Consider the following 5,000-nt stretch of genomic DNA (forward strand, 5'->3'; position numbering starts at 1 on the left):
CTGATATTGAAGCGATGCCAGGAGCAGCTCACCATTTCAGAAGCCCGGAGGAGCTGGGAAACGGCCCGGCAGTTTGTACTGCTCGGTGTGACACAGAGCTGCTTTGCTCATGCACTCACATCTACCACTAAACCTTGGAGGTGTGCCCGGGAGCGAGGAATGTGCCACAGCCTCAGCGATTGATAGAAAACTGCAGCACACAACCAACAGTAAGAATGCGCTTCCAAACATGCAGTCAAATGTGGGCGGTTGATTGGCCGGCAAACCAAAAACGTTGAAGAAAGGCTGTCCCAAGGTGGCCGGCCGGGCCGACCGAGACTGTGGTGACTCCGGCGGATAGACTCCTTGGCTGCTCTCAAGGAGAGGGTCTATGTCGACTCTGGTTTTTCTTCAAAATGCACAAGTCTTTCGCCTTTTACTAAAGACTTCCGTGGAGAGGAACGTCCGAGAGTTTAAGTTAATTTTGGTGGGCTTTGCTGTATGGCTGCGCCCTTTGAGTGTGTCAAATGTCAAGCAGCTGTCCGTCACGGCTCAGAGGTGCACTTAGATCACCTGGGGGCGGAGGTGATCAGCAGCAGCCTTTGTTATGCGCACTTCAGAAACATGGCACCACAACAAGTAACTTGTGCGCCAAGATCTTGAGTTGGCCCCAGACACTGGCGGGCCATCGCTTCTCGGCCTTTTGGCTAAGATCAAGTGTAGTATCTCTTCTTATCATTTTAATATCTGATATGTCCTCTATATGGGGATTAAATATTAAATGCATTTTTGAGCATTGGGCGGTGATACCTGGGGCTTGCTCTCTTCACTCCTTGCATTGACCTGGTATTGCAGTGCCACCAGGAACGGTGCACCGTTCTCTTTTTTTCTGTGAAAACCAAAGCAAGGCTGAAACTGGAAGGACATTAACGTGTGCCCGTGCGTCAACGTGATTGCAAGCCCACGTTTCTTGTAAGGAAGCAGCAGTGTCAAAGCGTGCTGCAGTGTAAAAGTGTGCTGCAGTGTAAAAGCTTACAGCACCTGGTATTCCCAGGCAGTCTCCCATCCAAGTACTAACCAGGCCCGACCCTGCTTAGCTTCCGAGATCAGACGAGATCGGGCGTGCTCAGGGTGGTGTGGCCGTAAGCCGACGGGCAGGTGACACAGACTCCTTTTATAGACCAGGCAAGGCCCCCTGCTCGTGGAGGGGCTCAAAAGTCAGCCTTCCGAACACACTGCACTTGAGCCTTTATCGCCACTACCTGCTACACTCTATTCCAGTATTTGGAAGCTACACCTAGATGGGTAAGCTGCTGTTGGTGCCGTCAGGTCCAGTTGTTGCTGAATCTATAGGAAATGACAGCCAGGTATGCCAGTGAAAAGGTCGAGTGTTTCCTCTCCAATGTGTGCTGGAGGTTGAAGTTGAACACAGCACAGCATTAACGAGCACCTGAGTCAAGGCATTGGACTCTGGGACTATCCATTTCCTGCACCGTCGGCCAAAGAGCTGTGTCTGGGAACAGCCACCCAGTGCTGGGCAAGTGCACCTCATACTTACCTGGCAGGGGAGACACCATGATCAAGAAGGTGGTTCACCCAGGGCGAGGCTCAGCCATTGCACTCTGGTTTTGCTGACCCCTGCAAATTCCCCAAACGTGGGAATCTTGACTGCATAATTTTTGCTGGTGGGGTACTGCGTCCGCGCTCTCCCCCGATGACGTAGTTGTAAGCAAAGGTCAGCCGCCCAAAGTTCCGCCTTGTGTGCCCATCTCCAGGCTTCTCACGTGCTCGCAGAGCGACATCCCCTGTCTTTCCAAGTTGCTGGGAATGGGATGGTTGTGGGTGTTGTCTTTTAGCTCTAAGGAAATGTCATGCTCCCTTTCCCGGCTCTTTGTAGGAGAACTGGATTGTTGGAGATGGATCCATGGCCATCATGCCAAGGGTTAATACTTTGGCGCTTGTTCCGTCCACTCCTGTACATTGACCTGATATTGAAGCGATGCCAGGAGCAGCTCACCATTTCAGAAGCCCGGAGGAGCTGGGAAACGGCCCGGCAGTTTGTACTGCTCGGTGTGACACAGAGCTGCTTTGCTCATGCACTCACATCTACCACTAAACCTTGGAGGTGTGCCCGGGAGCGAGGAATGTGCCACAGCCTCAGCGATTGATAGAAAACTGCAGCACACAACCAACAGTAAGAATGCGCTTCCAAACATGCAGTCAAATGTGGGCGGTTGATTGGCCGGCAAACCAAAAACGTTGAAGAAAGGCTGTCCCAAGGTGGCCGGCCGGGCCGACCGAGACTGTGGTGACTCCGGCGGATAGACTCCTTGGCTGCTGTCAAGGAGAGGGGCTATGTCGACTCTGGTTTTTCTTCAAAATGCACAAGTCTTTCGCCTTTTACTAAAGACTTCCGTGGAGAGGAACGTCCGAGAGTTTAAGTTATTTTTGGTGGGCTTTGCTGTATGGCTGCGCCCTTTGAGTGTGTCAAATGTCAAGCAGCTGTCCGTCACGGCTCAGAGGTGCGCTTAGATCACCTGGGGGCGGAGGTGATCGGCAGCAGCCTTTGTTATGCGCACTTCAGAAACATGGCACCACAACAAGTAACTTGTGCGCCAAGATCTTGAGTTGGCCCCAGACACTGGCGGGCCATCGCTTCTCGGCCTTTTGGCTAAGATCAAGTGTAGTATCTGTTCTTATCAGTTTAATATCTGATATGTCCTCTATATGGGGATTAAATATTAAATGCATTTTTGAGCATTGGGCGGTGAAACCTGGGGCTTGCTCTCTTCACTCCTTGCATTGACCTGGTATTGCAGTGCCACCAGGAACGGTGCACCGTTCTCTTTTTTTCTGTGAAAACCAAAGCAAGGCTGAAACTGGAAGGACATTAACGTGTGCCCGTGCGTCAACGTAATTGCAAGCCCACGTTTCTTGTAAGGAAGCAGCAGTGTCAAAGCGTGCTGCAGTGTCAAAGCGTGCTGCAGTGTAAAAGCTTACAGCACCTGGTATTCCCAGGCAGTCTCCCATCCAAGTACTAACCAGGCCCGACCCTGCTTAGCTTCCGAGATCAGACGAGATCGGGCGTGCTCAGGGTGGTGTGGCCGTAAGCCGACGGGCAGGTGACACAGACTCCTTTTATAGACCAGGCAAGGCCCCCTGCTCGTGGAGGGGCTCAAAAGTCAGCCTTCCGAACACACTGCACTTGAGCCTTTATCGCCACTACCTGCTACACTCTATTCCAGTATTTGGAAGCTACACCGAGATGGGTAAGCTGCTGTTGGTGCCGTCAGGTCCAGTTGTTGCTGAATCTATAGGAAATGACAGCCAGGTATGCCAGTGAAAAGGTCGAGTGTTTCCTCTCCAATGTGTGCTGGAGGTTGAAGTTGAACACAGCACAGCATTAACGAGCACCTGAGTCAAGGCATTGGACTCTGGGACTATCCATTTCCTGCACCATCGGCCAAAGAGCTGTGTCTGGGAACAGACACCCAGTGCTGGGCAAGTGCACCTCATACTTACCTGGCAGGGGAGACACCATGATCAAGAAGGTGGTTCACCCAGGGCGAGGCTCAGCCATTGCACTCTGGTTGTGCTGACCCCTGCAAATTCCCCAAACGTGGGAATCTTGACTGCATAATTTTTGCTGGTGGGGTACTGCGTCCGCGCTCTCCCCCGATGACGTAGTTGTAAGCAAAGGTCAGCCGCCCAAAGTTCCGCCTTGTGTGCCCATCTCCAGGCTTCTCACGTGCTCGCAGAGCGACATCCCCTGTCTTTCCAAGTTGCTGGGAATGGGATGGTTGTGGGTGTTGTCTTTTAGCTCTAAGGAAATGTCATGCTCCCTTTCCCGGCTCTTTGTAGGAGAACTGGATTGTTGGAGATGGATCCATGGCCATCATGCCAAGGGTTAATACTTTGGCGCTTGTTCCATCCACTCCTGTACATTGACCTGATATTGAAGCGATGCCAGGAGCAGCTCACCATTTCAGAAGCCCGGAGGAGCTGGGAAACGGCCCGGCAGTTTGTACTGCTCGGTGTGACACAGAGCTGCTTTGCTCATGCACTCACATCTACCACTAAACCTTGGAGGTGTGCCCGGGAGCGAGGAATGTGCCACAGCCTCAGCGATTGATAGAAAACTGCAGCACACAACCAACAGTAAGAATGCGCTTCCAAACATGCAGTCAAATGTGGGCGGTTGATTGGCCGGCAAACCAAAAACGTTGAAGAAAGGCTGTCCCAAGGTGGCCGGCCGGGCCGACCGAGACTGTGGTGACTCCGGCGGATAGACTCCTTGGCTGCTCTCGAGGAGAGGGGCTATGTCGACTCTGGTTTTTCTTCAAAATGCACAAGTCTTTCGCCTTTTACTAAAGACTTCCGTGGAGAGGAACGTCGGGAGTTTAAGTTATTTTTGGTGGGCTTTGCTGTATGGCTGCGCCCTTTGAGTGTGTCAAATGTCAAGCAGCTGTCCGTCACGGCTCAGAGGTGCGCTTAGATCACCTGGGGGCGGAGGTGATCGGCAGCAGCCTTTGTTATGCGCACTTCAGAAACATGGCACCACAACAAGTAACTTGTGCGCCAAGATCTTGAGTTGGCCCAAGACACTGGCGGGCCATCGCTTCTCGGCCTTTTGGCTAAGATCAAGTGTAGTATCTGTTCTTATCAGTTTAATATCTGATATGTCCTCTATATGGGGATTAAATATTAAATGCATTTTTGAGCATTGGGCGGTGAAACCTGGGGCTTGCTCTCTTCACTCCTTGCATTGACCTGGTATTGCAGTGCCACCAGGAACGGTGCACCGTTCTCTTTTTTCTGTGAAAACCAAAGCAAGGCTGAAACTGGAAGGACATTAACGTGTGCCCGTGCGTCAACGTAATTGCAAGCCCACGTTTCTTGTAAGGAAGCAGCAGTGTCAAAGCGTGCTGCAGTGTAAAAGCTTACAGCACCTGGTATTCCCAGGCAGTCTCCCATCCAAGTACTAACCAGGCCCGACCCTGCTTAGCTTCCGAGATCAGACG

At 52.0% G+C, this 5,000-nt stretch overlaps 11 non-coding genes across 11 annotated transcripts in view; 8 read left to right on the top strand and 3 right to left on the bottom strand.

Annotated features, from left to right (window-relative positions):
- The first annotated feature begins 374 nt into the window (after nucleotides 1–374).
- LOC131454047 (U5 spliceosomal RNA) lies at nucleotides 375–491 on the top strand. Its single transcript, XR_009238728.1, has one exon. It is a non-coding gene; the product is annotated as a U5 spliceosomal RNA (small nuclear RNA).
- Nucleotides 492–666: 175 nt separating this feature from the next.
- LOC131453886 (U2 spliceosomal RNA) lies at nucleotides 667–859 on the top strand. Its single transcript, XR_009238578.1, has one exon. It is a non-coding gene; the product is annotated as a U2 spliceosomal RNA (small nuclear RNA).
- A 149-nt stretch (nucleotides 860–1,008) lies between these two features.
- LOC131454132 (5S ribosomal RNA) lies at nucleotides 1,009–1,127 on the bottom strand. Its single transcript, XR_009238809.1, has one exon. It is a non-coding gene; the product is annotated as a 5S ribosomal RNA (ribosomal RNA).
- A 402-nt stretch (nucleotides 1,128–1,529) lies between these two features.
- LOC131454416 (U1 spliceosomal RNA) lies at nucleotides 1,530–1,693 on the top strand. The gene has a single exon (XR_009239083.1). It is a non-coding gene; the product is annotated as a U1 spliceosomal RNA (small nuclear RNA).
- Nucleotides 1,694–2,338: 645 nt separating this feature from the next.
- On the top strand, nucleotides 2,339–2,451 carry LOC131454004 (U5 spliceosomal RNA). Its single transcript, XR_009238688.1, has one exon. It is a non-coding gene; the product is annotated as a U5 spliceosomal RNA (small nuclear RNA).
- Nucleotides 2,452–2,630: 179 nt separating this feature from the next.
- On the top strand, nucleotides 2,631–2,823 carry LOC131454577 (U2 spliceosomal RNA). The gene has a single exon (XR_009239235.1). It is a non-coding gene; the product is annotated as a U2 spliceosomal RNA (small nuclear RNA).
- Nucleotides 2,824–2,972: 149 nt separating this feature from the next.
- On the bottom strand, nucleotides 2,973–3,091 carry LOC131454133 (5S ribosomal RNA). Its single transcript, XR_009238810.1, has one exon. It is a non-coding gene; the product is annotated as a 5S ribosomal RNA (ribosomal RNA).
- Nucleotides 3,092–3,493: 402 nt separating this feature from the next.
- Nucleotides 3,494–3,657, top strand: LOC131454367 (U1 spliceosomal RNA). Its single transcript, XR_009239036.1, has one exon. It is a non-coding gene; the product is annotated as a U1 spliceosomal RNA (small nuclear RNA).
- Nucleotides 3,658–4,302: 645 nt separating this feature from the next.
- Nucleotides 4,303–4,414, top strand: LOC131454089 (U5 spliceosomal RNA). Its single transcript, XR_009238768.1, has one exon. It is a non-coding gene; the product is annotated as a U5 spliceosomal RNA (small nuclear RNA).
- A 179-nt stretch (nucleotides 4,415–4,593) lies between these two features.
- On the top strand, nucleotides 4,594–4,786 carry LOC131454578 (U2 spliceosomal RNA). Its single transcript, XR_009239236.1, has one exon. It is a non-coding gene; the product is annotated as a U2 spliceosomal RNA (small nuclear RNA).
- A 130-nt stretch (nucleotides 4,787–4,916) lies between these two features.
- The window catches only part of LOC131454188 (5S ribosomal RNA), a 119-nt gene continuing 35 nt past the window's right edge, over nucleotides 4,917–5,000 (bottom strand). Inside the window, exon 1 of the ribosomal RNA XR_009238862.1 lies at nucleotides 4,917–5,000. This exon is cut by the window's right edge and continues 35 nt beyond it. This is a non-coding gene — a ribosomal RNA (5S ribosomal RNA).

Source organism: Solea solea, unplaced genomic scaffold, assembly GCF_958295425.1.
Source record: "Solea solea unplaced genomic scaffold, fSolSol10.1 scaffold_37, whole genome shotgun sequence".
Lineage (NCBI taxonomy): Eukaryota > Metazoa > Chordata > Actinopteri > Pleuronectiformes > Soleidae > Solea > Solea solea.